Below are 19,759 nucleotides of genomic sequence, written 5' to 3' on the forward strand. Positions count from 1 at the left end.
TAATGGTGGCATTGGTGGGTAATTTTTTGTAACTTTAGGGGCTGTTTTAATGACGGACGGGCAGAAGCGATAGCCACTTTATTAGTATATATATATATATATATATATATATATTAGTAGGTAAAGACTAGTACAAATGCCCGTGCGTTGCACCGGGCAAAAAAAGGGCACAATCTGCTTCATGTGCCATTATGCATCATTTTTATGTCCAATTTAAATAAACATCGATAACTAGGTTAATTTTGGTAATTTTCTTATTTTTAATAAAAGTTAATTCACATTTTCGTAAAAATTGGGACACTATTTGTCTTGTCCCAAACAAACACTTGCAGCATTAGTTTACAAAGAACATCTGGAGCATTAGTATCAGAAGACTAACCTCAACATATACACATGCTCTTCCTATGCCATCACTCTAGAGAAATTGTACAACCAGAAGGGGATAAACCATGCTGCTAGCTGTTATAGTTGGACATACAAGTCATTGTACTCTAGAAGCTAAATAGCAGAGGTAATGCTCCATCAACAAAATTCCAGTGTCACAGTCTCACAGATGATCATTGATGTGTTCTTGCACATCCGGCTGCAGTGAGATCTGGGACCATCTTTTCTGGTCCTGCCATTTTCAGTTTCTCGTGTTGGTGATCCATTGAAATCCCCCGGGCACCGGCTTTGACCCCGACCTGCTTATCTGGGATGCCAAGATCATTTTCTGCAAACCCTTCTCTATGGAGGACTTCATTGCAGCTGGCTGGAATAGTTGAAAGCAAAGGAATGTGAGGGACGGCCACATGAAAGAATTCATGTGAACATATCAGACATGGTTGCTTTGATAGAACATTCTTCTGAACGAAGCAGGTTGTACAAAGACTACAAACAAAGTACCCCATCCGTTTCTAAATAAAGTCTTAGAAGATTTTTCAATATGGACTACAAACGGTGGAAATGGGTGAATCTCACTTTAAAATCCATCTATATACATCCTTATCCATGTGATATTATGCACTATAGTTTAACATTTGTAATAAAGTTGCATTAATTATTATTTTCAGAGTCTGAAGTTTGCACGTTAAAAAGCCCTCTTAGCGTTCTTTATCTGATGGAAGATTAGTTTGGAATAGTTTGTGAATCAATTTTTATTTTTTACTTTTTTCTGAAAAACATGAATATTTCTTTGTTTTTAAAAGTGAATGTTTTATTAAAACTCGATTTTTTTAGGGAGAACATTATTTGAATGTTTTTTAAATATTGTGAATACTTTTTATTTTGGTTTTTAAGGAAAATTTGACCAGTTTTTAGAAAGTGTGAATAAATATATAACTATGTACATTTTTTTAACTATTTTTACTATGTTGATTTTTATCAATAGAGTTTGTTGCTTGGTTGGGAAGATTCTTTTTATTTTTTTCATCATTTAGGCTTAGCCAATAAAAAGCACTTCACGTACACACTTCACTTACAGATAAAACACACTCTCTTTTTCTATATATAAAAAAAGACACCCAAACTCATCTCCCTTCCCCCGTTTTCCATTCTCAAGAGTCCCCCTGCCAGAGACCAATTCTCTAGATTTCTTTCCGTAATTGCTATTATATTGGCACACCCTATACTAATAAGCACCCCCACCAATTTACCTTGAAGCAATTGTAGGTCCCCTGCAATGTCTGCAGCTTGGAAGATGGCATGAACCACTGGATCTCTGCTAGAAGCGTCGGAAACATGTCATGAGCCACCGGCGAAGGCTTCTTTAGCGTGGAGTTCGCCCCCGATGATCCTGAAACCCAAAATTTCAACGAATAATAACATGAGATCCAGGCACATCTCGGAACAATTACAACACCAATTCAGACAGAGCACTCACTAACCTTGCATCTGATGGAGGTTGGGACACTTGAAGCTGACGACGTACTCTGGGAGGATCCTCATGTTCATGTCCTTGCCCCAAACAACATACCACTGTGGGTTCTGCATGTTGTCGATGGCATTGTCGTAATTGTCACTTTTGGGGTGGAGCTTGGAGGACCCGGCCGGGATGGCCTCTGGCCGGCCCAACAGAACACGTCACAACATGATATGCGCCTCGCCGTTCTCATCTGCATTTGCTAGCATTGCGCTGCATAAAAATGATTTCATACTCGTAAGTTCCTTTATGCACTGCTTCACAGAACATTCAGAACATATTTCATCACCCGGACTCTAGGTAGCAGGAAACATGATTTAGTTTTGCTCGTATTCCTCCCTTCCACAAACCATTACCCAATCAAATTACTGCATTCATAGATAAACTAATACTGTCGTTCATGCAAACTTGTTCCCCATAATTTTTGAGCTAGGAGTATGAATCAAGATATAGAAACCAAAGGCTAAAATAACATGGAATCAATTATATTATGGGACGGAGGGATAATATGAATGCAATTTGGAACAGATCCTGAATTGGTAACTGTGTCTGATAAATTATCCTACAGCTATATGCCTATATTCATGCTTGCCATCGATCAAAACCACAAATTCAGAACTCTGACCTGACCTGGCATAAGGAGACCGAGGCGGCGAGAGGTGGACGTCGTCGCCGTGCGCGCGATGGAAAAGGACCCGGTTGTTCATCCTGCCGAACCCGTGCTCCACCGCCGCCGCGGCCACATCCACCGATGGAGCGCCATACCACGCGAACTTGGCATTGCCCCCGTCGGCGCCGCGCGCAGTGGCTAGGAGCTGGCCCTGCATCTTGTCGCTGCTCTCGTTGGACCTCTCATCCACCCCGGACGAGGCCCCGTACTCCAGCTCAGGCTCGCCTCTCTTCCTCTTCATCCCGCTCTCTGGAACAGGGAAGAAGCAGATTTTCAAAAATGAAATCTATTGTTATAGCCCTCAAAAAGCAAAAATAAGCAAATTAATTTTCTGAGCACAAACACACCGAGATAAGATAAGCATGCCTTATTTTTCTGAATACAAACACAATGACATAAGAGAATCTAAATGAGGCATCATAAATTAATTTTCTGACGAGCGATGGAAACTTTCTGGTTAGGATTAGAAACATGGTTGATTCTGAGAAAAAAATGTAGGAGATGACACCTCCCTTTGAAGAGAAAAAATGTGAGAGATGATGATTCCTGATCTCACTGAGTTTGTGCAAGCTGTACAAAAAAAATTCACATAAAACTTGTAATCAAGTAGTTGTAGTGCAACCTTCAATGTTTGGCCGGCAGCTAGAATATTAAATGAGAAGACAATGATCTTTTTTGATTATTTGTCACAGTACTGCAGCTAATCACCCTAGAAGGTCTTTCTGTAGTAGGTTAAAGAAAATTCAGGTTGACACTGAAACATCCACAATAAGAACCTCGCTTTCAGAATATGCTTTTAGACAAAGAGCACAAGACCAGCTTGTCAATGTTGAATTTTTCGATTTCCTAGCTTATAGCAGCATGGACTTCATCAGATTAAAGTAAAACAGCTTCGGCTTCTACCTGTTTGATCAAACAGAGTAAATCATGTCACTATCCGGACCAGATTTCATGACTTCGCATGAACCGCAAATCACATGGTAGATCAGACAATCACCTAGCATGTTGTAGGCATACATAAGAAAATATGCTCAAGGGATTAAATCAAATGAGAGAATGGAAGAGGCAAATCAGGAGAGAGAGGGGGAGATAGCAGTACCGAATGCATGGATGTAGCCTTGCCATGGCAGCCTACACATCAGGCCTGCTGCACGGGGAGTGCTTGAGAGTGGCAGGAGATTAGGCTGGATTGAGGACTCCACCATGTCGCTACTCTCGTCGGACCTCTCATCCACCTCGGACGACGCCCCGTCCCCCAGCTCATGCTCGCCCCTCTTCCTCCCGCTTTCTGGCACATGGAAGAAGCAGGCCCCGCGGTCAATCCAGCCCATGGCGACCACCTCGGCGGTGCCAGCGCCGATGCACACCATCCACAGGAAGTCAAACAGGAACTCCCTGCCGCCATACGCGGCCTCTGCGACCACCCTCCCGTCCAGGAACGCCCGGCGCAGAGGCACAGCCGCCTCGCCCTCGACATCAGCCCACGCGCCGCCCTCGAAGCAGAGGAACCTGACCAGAGCGCCGCTCCGCCGTTCTGCCAGCCCCGGAGGAGCGGGGGCGGACTGGCGCCCCCGATGCCGCCGAAAGCCACGGCGGGCCGCGGGCGTGAGATGCGGCAGATCCTGCCGGTCTCGTTCGGATTCGGCGACGGTGGAAAGAGGACGGGCACCGGGGAGAGGGGGACGGGGGCGCGGCGACGGCGGCAGCGAGCACGCCTGCGTCGAGCGCGGCGCTTTTCGGAATCAGTCGACGGCGGAAAGCAACGAGAGGTGAGAGAGATCAGAAGAGACATGGATGAGGGGAAAATCAGCGACAGATAGACTTTTTTAGTTCGCACTCGTGTTCGTGTTGGAGACGGACTGCTCCTTCGTGTGCGAGACCGACGATGACGTGTTTTTTTCCTCTACCCGGTTGATGATGCCCATATGGAGTGCGGGTTGATTTCATAAAAGATGAGGGACTTGTTTGCAAAAACGCAGCGACGGTGAACCCGGAGACCCAATCCGTGCTTTATTATTAGGGAGAGACTAGTACAAATGCCCGTGCGTTGCACCGGGCGAAAAAATATACCTGCTTCATGTGCATTGTGCACTATTTATATCCAATTTTAATAAATGTCGATGATAATGTTAAACATGAAAATTTTCTTATTTTTAATAAAAGTTAATGCTTTCAAAAAAATGGAACACTTTTTAAAGAGTAGTTAAATTATTTTTAAGAAATTGGATCATCTATCTAAAAAGGAACATTGTTTGAACAGATGTTTAAAAATAATATTGTTTTGTTTGTTTTTTGTTGTACATTTTCAAGTGGAAATATTTTTTAATAAATAGGGAACATTTTTTGGATTTTTGTTGCTTTTTTTATGTGCGAACATATTTTTTAAAATTAATAATAGTGTGAACATATGTAAAACTGTGAATATGTTTAAACTATATTTACAGTACAAGAAGGAACACAATGCCTGACAAATTAACAACAATAGTTCTTTGTTCATCAAGAGAACGACTTTTGTTTCTAAGCTAAGAAGATTCAGTTAGATTCATCTCCTCCCATGAGCTCCAGTCAAACAGCCAACGAAATGATGACCAGACCATTGGATAAGATTTAAAGTCCAGGTGACAACGCATTCGAGCACAGATTCTCTCACACACAGAAGTCATGAATTCAGGCCAGACTGATTAGTAAATTGATGAATGGTAGTACAATTTCTTTAATTGGCACCATCCAACACTAAACGAAACAAATCAAATAGATCTAAGATTGGGTTTTGATTTGTGATCACCAGTCAATAGGAGCAGAGCATGGTGCAGATCGACCAATGTATTTAGGTGCCACCGGAAACACAACAATTCAAAATGATTTACCGTCATCTAGTAAACACAATGGAATATCAGAAGCACTTCATGAAGATACTCTATCGTAGGCCGAATATAGTAGCCTGATATTTGTGAGCACCGTCATCTAGTAAAACAGAAAAATGTGCGAGTAGCATCTGATTAAATAGTTTTGGGATCTATTTCAAAAATTATATAAGATTTGAAGCAAATGCTAGAAATTTGTCTCTTCACAACTCATATTTTGTAACTAATATGGAGCTAGAGAAATCATCTACCATACTAATTTAAAACTCTAATTAGACAAAAGAATAAGAACAAGTGCTTCTACCACAATTGTATAGTATGCATATATGAACCTGCAAATGTGTGCTATAATTTAGGAGCATTCAACACAGGAAATGCTTATATATCATGGAGCTTATTCTAGAAAGCACATACTTTTAGGCATAAAAATAAAGACCTATTTGGCAGGAATGTGTTCTTTATTGAAATTAAAACAAAACAAGCACGAGAAGACCATACTGTATGTCATCTTCAGATATATCCATCAAGCTTGCTCTTCACTTTCTGGATTCAGAACCTCACCACAGCAGAAATTATAACTTTAAGGTGCAGATTCACAAGAATGACAAGACAATATTCAAAATATTTTCTTTTGAGCTTTGTTCATACGAAAAGTAATATTGTAGGTTGGATTGCTAGCTCAAGGTGCATGAGAGATCCAAAAAAACGAAAATCTCCAAGGATCTTTTACCCACGTGCACACAAATGGGCACACAACCAAAACTTACATCCTTTTAGTCTGTTGGAAAATGAAGATACTAATATGCTGGACTTCTAACCTTCAGAAAACTCCCAATCGTCATTCTGTACGCACCTATACAGGGGCATTCTATGTACTTCTCCCAATCATCAGTCTGCCGGGAAACTAATTATGGGCTGCATAAGCTACCGGATTCACAGAAATATGATGCACGTGTTGTTGAAGTTGCAACCAAAACAATCATTCATGCTCATCTTCTCTGAAGTTTGAGGCAGCGGTTCTGTGAAGTCTTGCTAGCTGGTATAAAATGCGAACTTATTATATTACCACTGCCAACCACTAATGAGAATTCTTGACCTTGTTTCCCTCAAAAACAATATTTCTCCACATGAAGTTATTTATAAAAAGGGACAATTTTCATGGTTCTAAAGCTAAAACTACAAAAATAATATATAGCTCAAACTCATGCACACCTTCAGCTAAATAACTACATAGACTCTGAGTGCAACCATCCATGCAGCATTGGTCTTACAAACAGCTCAATTATAAACACACCTGGGTCTGGCACTCTTGCTCAATGGATCTACCAGCCTCAGCTTCCCCCTCTGTTGCTATTAAATCCGAGAACGGTTTCATACTTAAACCATACTTGAACCATACCCGTACATGTATCTCTCAAAACCATAGTTGAACCATACCCGTTTAATGCCATTTTCAGCCCAACCAAAACTAAACCATCTATTTTTCCACCCAAACCAATTTAAACCCAATACATAACCGTGGGTTTAAACCCAATACATAACTATGGGTTTGCTTCAATGTATATATGATTGCACAAATCGACATGTCAAGAAGCAAATGGTATAGAAAAGACATAAGTGCATCTACAATAGTTTGGGAACAAAGTTATCGTTGAGATATGGTCAACACACAGCAAGTGTCAAAAAGACAATGCCCACTACTAAAAAGCTCACTGACAAGTGTATTAAAACCAATTGCTTAGCTAAAGCACAAGCAAACACATTCGATTTGCATGTGGTGTTTTCCCATAATACATAATTACATAGTGTATCGCAACATGTAGGCGGATCAAAGATACTCGTTGTCGATGCGTCGTTGCTTATTGCACATAACCAATGCCCAGAAACAGGTTTGGACCCATAGTTTATAACCATTAATAACCAAACTGTTTAAGCCCATAACCAACTATACCCAAATTGGTTTCTTCACATACCCAAACCAAAACCAAACTAAAAAAGATTTAGCCCAATAAAACCTGAACCAATCAAATCCAAAGTAATAATCGAACCGTTTCACCCAGTTTTTAATAACCATTCTCAGGTTTAGTTGCTATCTTCCATATTTTAATCTCCTCTCCAGTAGCTGTGTTATGTCCATTATCAGACCCTCGACCTGAAGAATGCATCAAACACAGTTATGTGATGCCTCGTTGGCTCCGAAGTAGTATACTTTTTTCCGAGAAAACAGAGAAGTAGTATACTTGAAACATCATAACACACATGAGAACATTACAATTTCGTACATTATAGACAACTAATGGCTTGACTAAACTAACCAAGAACATGTTATGTTTGGTGTTTTGACAGCAAGCCATACTGCCATACACAGGGTAAGAAGCACATGTTATGGTTGGTGTTATGTTGGCTACTCTTCCAACTCAGTAGCGTCCCTGCCCGTATGGATCACCTAACCTTCTTCATAGGTGTCACTACTAGAAAAAATCTACACACACCATGGCTGCCGCCATGTCCACGGAGTCATGCATGCTACGGATCCCAGGCTCGACCTCACCTATCTCCTCCTCAACCGTGTAGTTGCAGAGGCGGCCGGCCAGGCGGCATGCTACTGCCAACGCCCCGCTGGTGATCAACATCAGGGCGACCTTGGCGTAAATGAAACGGTCTTTCCCCTGTTCTTTCAGCGGGAGGTATACTTTCCCAAAACTGAACATATGGACTTCTCATGACAAAATATTTGAACCCACCCAAGGATTTGAACTTATTTGTAGCGTGTATATATATTTTATTGTTTGTTAAGTAGCTGGGGGGATGATCTCCCTTTAATCTGAATAAGAAAAGTACAGAAGTTGTTTATCACTCTATCCAAAATTTCACCACTACTATATTGTTCATGTAGTTTCGGTCTATTCCGAAAAACTGTAGCATCATTATTACCAACGTTCAGTAGCTCATTGCCTCTATATAAATTGGCCTTCTAGATTGTGATTCCACTCTTTTATAAATATTTGTAGGCCTTGAAAAGCATATTAACAAATAGGTGGCTAACACAAACTTGCAAGTAGAGCATGCTGTATGAGAGAGAGAGAGTAGGAGGAGAGAAGAGAGTAGGAGGAGAGAGAGAGAGGTGGGGCTGCACCGTGCGTTACACATGAATATTTTTGTGGACATTGTATCAAACAGATGTTCTACAATTTGATGCAAAAACAAATCTCTAATGGTTGGGCAGAACAACGAATCAAAGGAGCAGCCAGAGCTCTCACCAGCAGGCCACATGGAGGAGGAGCTGTGCTGGTCAATGGGCCGGAGCTGGGAGGAAACGTGTCCTAGTCCCAACGTGGTTGGGGGCGGCGCGACTCACTGGGAGTGGAGTAGGGAGGAGTAGCCGGGGCGCGTGACCGGGAGGAGGCTAGTGGCGCGTGGCCGGGAGCGCCGCACATCACCGGCGGCACAGCAGCAAGGAGGCGCGGGATGGGGCGATTGGCTCGGAGCGGCTAGTGGGCTGGGATCGGGGCAGGAAGACCATGCCGTAGGTGGGGGAGGATGTGTCGGGATTTAGGTTGGCCTTTTTTTATTATTAACGCTTTAGTACCACCTCGTTTATATTACGATTTTGTTCATATAAATTGTAAAAGCGTATTATGACATGAAAAGAAAGCGTATTGTGACGGTGAACCCACGGAGTTCTTCCGTGCTTTATTATTACTAGCAAAAGAGCCCGTGCGATGCTACGGGATGGAGGGGCAGTGGTTGGAGAGAGGGTGGTGCACGGAAGACTTCCGTCGAGTGCATTTTTTCGACTTTGAAGCACGTTCTTCAAGAGTTTAGTTACTAATTCAAAGAATTTTTGAAGTAAGAGCACACATCATGTTTTTCGTCTGACTTCAATATGACGTTGTAGATTAGACCGTCAATATACAGTGACAACACATATCTCACCAGTAGATTAACCATCGTCCTGATGATGAAAAAAGTTATAAACTTAACACTTATGTTGAGTTACTGGTATCACCCAATAAAAATGTCCTATACTTCGCCTAGTGTCCAAGCATGTTGTGTGTGTGGTAACCATGAAGTCCTTGTCATATAGATGTATAACTTCCTATTCCGTCACGATATATGCAGGATTCTACATCGCAATTGAATCTTTGCTTAGTGTGGTGCGCCTCAATTCACGATTAATTGTAATTTGCTCTATTCTAGCTTTCTTTTGTTCTGATTGCTTAAATAAATATGCAATTAGTTATAAATAAATCTAATTATGCTGGACATAAGCATCAAAATATATGTGTTGTTTGCATGCTAGAGCATCATGTTTATTCCTTGAAGCAATTTAGATTACAGAAAAATGATATTAAAGCAAGAGCATTGTTATATACGTCATGTTTTCCGTCTAAGTTCACAACGACATTGTAGATCAGTCTGTCAATGCCTAGTTACGAAGCATACCACACCAGCAGATTAACCATTGCACTAACATCAGCGAATAAAAATGTCGTATATGCAACACTTCTAAAGTAATTTTACCTGGATGCAATTGTTCTTGTTTCTCCATAGCATCAATATTTGTGTCAAAATGATGTATAAGGTGGTTGGCGCATTCCTCCGTACCGCCTTCAACATGGCCATCTTCAGGGACGTCAAGCATGGCATCTTCTTCCTGATCCGGGACACCAATTTTATTGAGAACAATTAAAAACTCTGTGACCATGACATGTAAATACCTATGTTTTGGCGTCGATGGTTTATTATACACTCGTATAAACCGAAATTAGTATCGCTCAGAGATAATTTATGTATTTACTTCATTGGACATCGGGCATATATGTTTTCGCCGTGTGTGTGCTGACCTATGTAGTCAATATGAGTACGTGAAAAACAAAAACAGATATAAATCCAATTTCCAAAAGAAAAAGAAAAAAATGTATAAACAAACCTGGCAAGTGTGTGCATGTGGATTCGGAGGAGAAAATGCACAGCAAAAATCAAGCGATTTGATAGGTAAACCCGTAAAAGAGCGTGTCCCTCGTTATTTGTTCTTTCTTTAATCTACCTAGCTAATCTAATCCCTATTCGGTGAGTGCTCTGTGTCCAGCCCGCTCGGGTGTGCAAGTAAACTTATTCCTTTGTAAACAACGATTCCACGAGTCGTCTCGCGCGGGCGGTCCGTGTCGTCTAACACCATAAGCACCGCTGTCTTCTTGTCTCTTCCCTACACGCCTTCTTCCCACACTCCTGATTCCCTTTCCTCTCCTCTCTCCTATTCTCTTCCCTTCTCTCTGTCCAGCACTCCAGTCCCTCAACGGCCACCGCTACTTCAAGGACTCCCCCGCAGATCTGGATCGAGGCCACCACCGAGTCTCCCTCGAGCGCCTCCTTCTTCCTCCCCCTTCTCATTTTTCGTCTCTTCATCCTTTCCATGCCTCTGAGTTCCTTTTTTTCCCTTGCCCCATGACGAGCAGGGAAGCCTCGCCACTACCGCCGCCACCACCACCACGGACGTCGTCACACCATCGCCGCCTCCGAGTTCGCCGGCCGCCGGCGCCCGTCCTCCTGTACGACCGGCGCAGCGCCACTCTCTGCCTCAGACCAGGACTCCTCTTTGCATTCGTTTTTAATCTCATCTCTGCATCTCTGCTTTCTTTACCAAAGATATGCAGCCGAGCCAATTGAGGAGCTCAGAGCTGCCGCCGTCATGCCCACGTCAAGTTGCTGCGCATCTCCACCTCCCAGCCTTGCTGAGGCATGCCAAGGCGCTGCGTCGTCTGGACTCCTCTGCTACCTCCCATCCGTGCCTCTGCTTCAGTCGCCAGCGAGCCGCTGCCTCGTCCGGCCGGCCTCCTCTGGTCCCAGATTTGGTTTAGGCCACAACGGTGGTTGTTGCTGTCGATTGTGCTCGCCTGATTCGGAGTTTCCTTCACTCCATCTTCCCTCTTGCCGAATTAATTGCTTCATTATGTTCCCCTCATACGCTGCTTGATTTCTGATGCGGCAAAGTCGCGTGCGTATATAAATTGATTGAATGGGATGCAGAGGAGCGAGGTGGGACTAAAGCTCAACACGGGAGATTGAGAAGCTTACGGCGGAGGAGGCCGAGGAGGACTCACGGCGGCGCACAGGGTCACAGCGGCGCCGCGGGTGGAAAGCGAGCGTCTGGATAAGATAAAATAGAGGATCGCGGGTTGAATTCTTACAAATATAGGGGGGTCTTTGTAAAAACGAAACGTTTTCCCAGGTTGCCACTAAAACAGGGACTGCGGGTTGATTTTTTATAAACCGAGGGGCTTTTTCGCAAAACGCCAGCGACGACGGACAACCAGAAGCACTCCGTGCTTTATTAGTAAAAAAAAAATAAAAAAATAAAAAAAATAAGGGAAATATTATATATTATATATTATATATTCTACTAGGAAAAATGCCCGTGCGTTGCAACGGGAAAAAATAACACAAGCTCCTAGCCCAATAATAACCATTGCTCAAGATCCAAACTATACCCTATACCTGTTCTATACATCCTTCATCCTTTATCCTTCATCACTGTTCAAGAAGGCGCTATTAGGCGCTCGCCTAGGCGCGCTTAAGCGCTGGGCGTTGGCATAGCGCCTCGCTTTGGCCCTAGGCGCTCAAAAAAGCGGCCGGCGAGGTCCTCCGGCGAGAAATCAGCCTCTCCGGCGAGGAATCAGCTTTCTGAGGTGAGAAATCAGTCTCCCCGACGAGGATTCGACCTCCCCTGCGAGGATTCATCCTCGCCGACGAGGGATTCAACTGCCCCGACGACAAATCGAGCTTCTCCGGCGAGGGATTGAGCTTCTCCGGCGAGGGATCGAGCTTCTCCGACAAGGGACAGAGGAAGAGGGAGGGAGGCAGCCTCGTGCAACGAGACAGAAAGGACGAGGGGGGGAGGCGGCGTGAGGAGGAAACCTAAATTTCCTATCGACTGCAGCAGACGAGAGCTTTTAGTAGGAGGATATGAAGATGGGCCTATGGTTTAGTGGGCTAGCCCAGCCCATCTAGCTTATTTCTTCACGTTACAGTACTAACGCCTAATTGCGCCTAATTTCGCCTAATCACGCCTAAGCTAGAAAAGCGCAAGTAGGTGCCCAAACGCATAATTAGCGCCTAGCGCTTTTTTGAACTTTGTCCTTCATCATAATTGGCGGGAATGAGAATCCTATACCGCATGAACAACTTCAGCATTGCACGACAACGAACAGCAAGAGTGCGCAGTCAAGAAAAAAGCAGGCAAAACAACAAACATGTGTCCGATTGAAAATGCAACTTTAACTATCCGACTGAAACCACAAGCTACAGGCCTGAGAGGACGCACAAATCCTCAACTTAACTAACTGGCCACTTCTATTGCTGGAAAAACAACTCTCCGTAGCACAGTACCATCGGGTGACACCAGCCAGCAGCCAACAAACCAGCTTTGTTCAGTCAAAATTAGATCCCAGATGAATCCCCAAATCAAAGCAGGGTAGCACCACACCAGCAGATTACAACCTGATCATAGAACATGAAGCAAAACATAATTGTGAAAGACTGAAGATTATGTGGGCTTGTTGATTCCAGCCTGGAAATTTGAATCCCTGAAAATAGGGCGGTGTTAAGATGTAGATTTGAGCAAACATCAAAGTACACATATACATACAGTACAAAATTAAGTATTGCCCCTTATTTCAGTCAGGCTAAACTAAAGTCGTATTAACAGAAATTCTAACTTCTTCCAAAGTGCTAGTCTGGAAGTTAGGCCACAAAATCCACTCAAACTGAATAAAGATACTTTTGAAAGCACATAAAGTACTTCCGATCTCCTCAATTGACCTCTCCAATAGCTTGACTTCTTCACCCCTGTCCTTTCATCTGCTATCTGTAGGAGTACAAAAGAAGGGTTCTAAAAAAAAGGAAAACGGAAGCATTATTAAGAGCAGAAAACAGTAATTAAATAGGCAGATGAACACCTAGCTGGCGTCCGTAGCAATTACTTCCCTTTATTTTGCCATTGCCAAAGCATCTCGAGCTTTTCTCTCAGAGTGGCACCTGAGAGTCACATTATTGCTTCTCTACTGAGAGCTTGGAGAAGTTATTTTGCAAATTTTGAAGCAAGCCGTTCCTTTCATCATCAAGTAAATTTCTCAGCTCAATCAATACTAACTCCAATATTGGAGTGGCATTACTATTATGGGCTAACTCATATTTCATAGAGTAATCAATCTGTTCAATATGGCTGAGCTGAGGTCGCAAATCAGTGTTCTCCATAGAAACTGCATTTGGTTTGCAAACTACACTTGCTGGCTGCTCCTCCAACACCAAAATATTTTCATTACTCTTCATAAATTAAGGATGTGCAGGATTAATCAATTTAAACTCACTGGATTGGATGGATGGAATGTCTAGCTAGTAGGATTAAACAATTGGTCTTTTACTGATTGATTAATTATAGTGAATCAAACATTTGTCTGAATCTTTGCTTCAATGGATGTGCATGATTAATCAGTTAACACTAACAGTGGGGGAGGACATCCTGATGGAGTGGGCGCAACCTACTTAACCTGCAAGCCCCACGAGGCTGATAGAGTGTGTCGACGCGCTGGCTGAGTGTGTTAACACGACAGTAGTTCAATTTCCATAAACCAAACTGAAAATGTGGATGAAGAAGTTAATCGTATAAGCTCATTCAATTTGGCCACAGTATATCACCACAATCAGTTGTTGCACAAAACAGGGAGGCACACTATCTCCAGGTAAAAGTCATGCTTTAAGTATATGAAGATTATGGATTTCCCTAACTACAGTGTACAGCTGAAGGACCAGTTACTTCAGCAAGCAATTATCGTGCAGACATGGAAATCAACCACAAGGTCTTTAAGGACGTCTCAAACTGTTAACACAACCAGAGTTCTAGAAACGGAGGTAAAAATTAAGATAGATGAAGAAGCTTATCATATAAACCTATTGAATTTGATCACGGCACAAGTCACTATCCTCGGAAAACGTGGAGGCATATTATCTCCAGGCCTAGTTTTTCCAAATTAATACTTAGTAAATCACATCATGCTAGCTACTTATCAAAATAAAACCAAGCACCTATCTTCTCTGCTTATCACAATTATTGCCAGTAAACTAAAGAAACTAACTATATTTAACAATACGTGCAATGCTCCAAGTTAGCTAGGGACTCAAACCCATGGGATAGATATATATGCACCTGAAATTGGCTGAATTTTGCCTTGGTTTCCCTCTCAAGGGCCAACCCAGAAATAGAGTCAGCAAACTCTATGTATCCTCCATGTCGATATCAACAGAACCTAGGCGGCATCCGCATCCACCGCACTCGCCGTCTGCCCCAACTCTCACCCGCTGCACCATCCATGGTCCGGCCTGAAGCCTTCTCAGCTGATAGCACCCAGCGCCGTTCGCCACAAGGGAGTCCTTCACCTGACACACATCCCACTTCGCTCCAGAACCACCCTTGCAAGACCTCGGGGGTCTCCTCTGTCACATAGCCGACAACTCGCCGCAGCTTGTGCTCCAGAACCACCCCTCCAAGACCTCGACGGTCTCCTCCAAGACCTTGGCCGGCGGCGCTCGGGAATCCGGCGGTCATGGCCGTCTCTCTACGCGCCCGACGACGAGGCGAGGTTGGGGTGGCCGGGAACGGGTAGATCGGAGGCGGGGCAACTTGATCCGGTAGTTGTGGTCGAAGAACCGGTGGCGAACGATGTTCTCCGGCGACGGCGGCGCGGATCCGAGGCCATGGCATGCTCCTGTTCGTTCTGGGGATAGAGAGATCGGGGGATGAGCGAGGTGAGAGGAGACAGAGGAAGAGAGGAGGGAGCAGGGCACGGCGGCACTCATCTTCGGCGAGGATCCGGTCGCCGGCGGGTCGCGAGGTCGAGGCGGCGGCGCGCTCGGGAGCTCGACCTCGGGCGCGTGGCTGCGGAGCGGCGTACGGGCGGGCGGCACTCGACTGGCTTTGGCCCAGATGTTTTCTAACTTGGACTGCGGGTTAATTTCAAAGAAACAGAGGGGCTTTTTCGCAAAAACGCCGACGACGTACGACCAGAAGCACTCCGTGCTTTATTAGTAGGGAAAGATTATTATATATTCTAGCAAAAGAGCCCGTGCGTTGCAACGGGAGAAATATTTATCACGCCCTTAAATTTGTTGCAATGGAAGAAAACTCCATCACATTTCCCATTCAGATACTCCCTCTGTTTCTAAATATAAGTCTTTTTAGACATTTCAAATGTACTACAACATACGGATGTATGTAGACAGATTTTAGAGTTTAGATTCACTCATTTTGCTCCGTATGTAGTCACTTGTTGAAATCTCTAGAAATATTTATATTTGGGAACAAAGGGAGTAGTAAGTATGGCTGAAAATACAACTGATGGCTTCATTTCCCACATCAATTATTCCCAACATGAAAAAAAATTGTGCTTTCAGCAGGACCATTTTTGCAAAACGACTGAGAAATGTATGTTTGTTCAGTTCGGGTCTTTCCTAGTTGTATTGCCACGTCAACTGTTTAAGGTGCTATCTAGTCATGATGGTGTATTAATTGTCTGAGATTAATTCAAGACATCTTAATCTGATTAGGTTAACTGTTGTCGCTGGCTCATTAAGAAATAATCATAAACATGGATAAATATTTTCCCTAAACCTGGGATATTTTCCTCATGGACTTGGAACAATTCTTGGAAGCTAGAACAACTTTATCCCAAACCTTAAATAGTTTTTTTCGTAAACCTGAACATTGTTCTGCTTAATAAAAGATATATTAACTTGATAAAAGATGATGTTCATAAAAAAATGCCGTCTAAATATACTTACGTGCGATATTGTTTTGAACATTTTGTTTTTCTTTTCCGTTATTTGGGATTCTATTTGTGTACCAACCCGAGACATGCTTATTGTTCTTTATGTATTAACAACTGAAAATCGTCGAGGTATTTGTGTGAATGGATATAATAGCAGAATTTAATTTAGACATTTCCATTTATAAACTCTGACTTTAAGAGTAGGAATTGCAAGAAAAATAGTTTCATAGAAGACTCCAATTTACAGTTTTTATGGTAATAACGTTTATGCATGATGCTAAGCCACAAATTATTATTAAGAGTAATGACTAATGTTCACCTTTTTGGATTTAAGACTGGATGAATATAGCAAGGAAACATGTGAAATAGATCAAATAACAATTGCATGCATAATTATGAAGTTATGGTTATAACACTGGCGGGAATACATATCTCATTACCTTCCAGCTTCCACGTTTCTCTGAGAGAGAGAAAATCAAGGTTCAATGGACCAACACATGATGGTCACATGCTCTGAACATCAGGACTACCCTCTCACAATTAGTAGCTTCCCAATACACTCTCACGGTGCAACTCTACAACTCTGTCATTGAGAAAAAAACAATAATCCAACCCATGCGTTGTGCAGCCAACTGTAACTCCTTCAGACTACCACAAATTATTTTACTTACTGATTTTTTATTTTGTTTTTGGCACCAAAAGAGAAGAAAAGCAAATACCATTAGAATTTCAGTAAGAGCTCAGTAGAGTACTACATATATTTCTCAGGCAACAAACAGAAAGGTTTAGGTATCTTCTTTCCAAATAATGTGAAGGATTGCTATATTGTAACAAAAAAAAAACAGAAAGTATGAACTGGAAATACAACAACAACTACCATGTTGTAATCAAGTTGTTTATGCCACGAATATTTTTGCATTCTTCTATGCTCATGTAAATACTCTCTACACACATTGGTATTCTGCTATCTCTTTGGAAATGTTTTATGTACTTTGTATTGTCTACCGTTGCTTCTGGATCATGATTCGCCCCTGCACGAACTAATCTTCAGTGGCCAGCTCTTTGCTACAAGTCAGTCTATCCCCGCGACTATGAGCAGCTTCAGAGGCCGATGTCATCAGTTGTGTAATAGAACAACGACATGGCAGGGGCGAGAGGACAGTTCCATATTTTGGCTGTGGCATGTACAGTTCCACCATACCTTTAATCTGTGTAAACTCCTAACTCAGCACATAAATAAGAAAGTGAGCAATCAGAAACTAAATAGGCTAGAATAAGTGAGTTTGCAGTCACCCTTATTTTGGCAAGGCAAAGATTTGTGAAATACTCTCAAGTTTCTTGTGACCATATGGAATAGAAGAATCTGAATCCAAGAAAGGCACAACAATATAGCTCTTTCACCATGCTTGCACTAATAAGAAGCTACGGTTAATATCTCCAAGAAACAGAAACAATTCCCAATATATAGTAAACAATTCTCATATCCAATGATGCATGAAGCTACCTGCCTGATCCTCATACCGAAGTTTGATGTTGGCCTGAATATATATGCAACGATGAGCACTGCACTTTATTTGCCAGTCCCCGCTGCAATCAAATTGTCAACATTCATACACGAGTGCATGTACAATTTCAGATTTGGGAAGGAAATCATAGAATTTGTTGGCATGAATCCTGCTAACCCTGTTGCCTTGAAGCTCCTGCACCAAGAAACAAATATCAATTCACGGTTTACCGATCCAGACCAAAACCATAAAATGAGCCATTCTAATCGTGCTATGCAATCCTAATCTTCCTCTGCAAGTAGCAAGCTGCTTCCTCTGCCTGCAACTGCCTGCTTTCTCCGCCAATAGAGTGTGCAGGTCACACCACTCACACACGGCCGGCGACGGGAGCACAACACGAACGGCATGGATGACTGAAGATCCATCCGTGGCAGAGCAAGCTGGAAATGAAATCGATCCCGGAGGAGGAAGAGTTGGCTTTTGACCATGGCCATCAAATGCAGCACGGACAACACCTAGTACCATCCATCCACGATGATTGTTTCATGCAGTTTAGCTAAGCACTAACAGGTCATTATATAACAGAAAACTTTGGCGCATGTCACTTAGCTTACCTCGTCCTCTTGGCTAGCCCAAACGAACTGAGCCTCAAGTCAGTACCTGCACATTTTACAGTATTCATGGAAAGGAAAAATAAACAGAATTGCAAACCAGCAAAATGAAAACACAAGCACAACATCAAATTTCAGCAATTACTCGCCTTCTTTCACCAATCCTAGAAGAACTGGCAAGTAGTCCTCCAGCGGCCACATGAGATTAGTCGTGCTAGATTTTTCATAGAGCCGTGAAAGAGTAAATCCAACCGAGTGTCAGTTTAGTACAGAGAATCCTAACATGCAAGAAAGGAGTGATTGACAATGGACGAAGCAATTGCAATCCCAATAGCCGCAAATCTCGCACAGGCGGACACATTAGACAATCCCATGTCCTAGCAGGAGCAAACACACGCAATCTGGCGGAATACCCATTCTAATCACCATGAACAGCAACAGATGTAAGATCATGGCCGCGACGAGAGCCGAGAAACGGCATCATCGACGGCGAGCACCATGTAGGCCCGTTCTAATCACACCCCAGTGCACCAAGCACATGGACGTAGCGAACCAAAAATTCCACTCACACGCAGAACACCAAAATTGGCAACGGCAGAGCTAGCCAGCCCCCACCCCAGCGTTCACCGTGTCCTCCACCAGCCACTCCCCAACATCCAAGCCCATGGCCTTCCGCCACGTGGGAGTAATCCCCGTTCTGGTGTGGCGGCACGGATGGGATCAGGCGGCCGCCCGTGGTGGGGACGGAAATTCTGCCGGAAGCTTTAGCAGGGCTACGCTTGATGTGCCTCCCACCCCGTGTTGCACCGCGCGGCCCCGTCCACATACCCACCATCGCCCCCATCTCCATTAATTCCGGCCGAGTGGCAGCCCAAAAACACATGTGCGCCTCCATCCTCTCCAATGCTTCTGGTGGAGGTCGGGGCGTACGGCGAGCGGGGGATGGACTGGTGGATCTGTCGCGTCTCCACCAGGGCGAGCTCGTCCCCCACCGCGGCCGGCGCGGCACCGGATCGAGCGTCACCCCGTGTCGGGCACCTCTGGCGGCTGAGATCGGGAGGAGAGGGAGAGCACGGATAGAAGAGATGTTTCCTTTCTTTTTTTTACAGCCCGTGCACTTTAAATAGGACCGAGGGTGCGAAACGTTTTCTGACTTAACAAAGAACTGCGGGTTGAATACTAAAAAACACAGGGACTTTTCCGAAAAGTGTTGCGACGGTGAACCCGGAGACCCAATCCGTGCTTTATTATTACTAGCAAAAGGGCCCGTGCGTTGCAACGGGAGGAAACATCGGTTACTTTGCAAATCTGACAAAATGTAAAAGGGCTCGTGCGTTGCAACGGGAGGAAACATCGGTTACTTTGCAAATCTGAGAAAATGTTTTG

At 43.5% G+C, this 19,759-nt stretch overlaps 2 long non-coding RNA genes and 1 pseudogene across 4 annotated transcripts; 1 reads left to right on the forward strand and 2 right to left on the reverse strand.

Annotated features, from left to right (window-relative positions):
* Positions 1–321: 321 nt before the first annotated feature.
* LOC123085434 (probable inactive poly [ADP-ribose] polymerase SRO2) lies at positions 322–8,957 on the reverse strand (annotated as a pseudogene).
* A 1,512-nt stretch (positions 8,958–10,469) lies between these two features.
* On the forward strand, positions 10,470–11,728 carry LOC123085436 (uncharacterized). The gene is made up of 2 exons (XR_006439778.1): positions 10,470–10,986; positions 11,084–11,728. It is a non-coding gene; the product is annotated as an uncharacterized lncRNA (long non-coding RNA).
* Positions 11,729–13,079: 1,351 nt separating this feature from the next.
* LOC123085435 (uncharacterized) lies at positions 13,080–19,461 on the reverse strand. Of its 3 annotated transcripts, none has more exons than XR_006439776.1 (2): positions 14,640–19,461; positions 13,080–13,294 (listed from the first exon to the last, which is right to left on the reverse strand). It is a non-coding gene; the product is annotated as an uncharacterized lncRNA (long non-coding RNA). The 3 variants fall into 3 exon arrangements; XR_006439774.1 differs by having other exon boundaries at positions 13,080–13,301; XR_006439775.1 differs by having other exon boundaries at positions 13,080–13,325.
* Between the last annotated feature and the right edge of the window lie 298 nt (positions 19,462–19,759).

Source organism: Triticum aestivum, chromosome 4A (genome assembly GCF_018294505.1).
Source record: "Triticum aestivum cultivar Chinese Spring chromosome 4A, IWGSC CS RefSeq v2.1, whole genome shotgun sequence".
Classification (NCBI taxonomy): Eukaryota; Viridiplantae; Streptophyta; class Magnoliopsida; order Poales; family Poaceae; genus Triticum; species Triticum aestivum.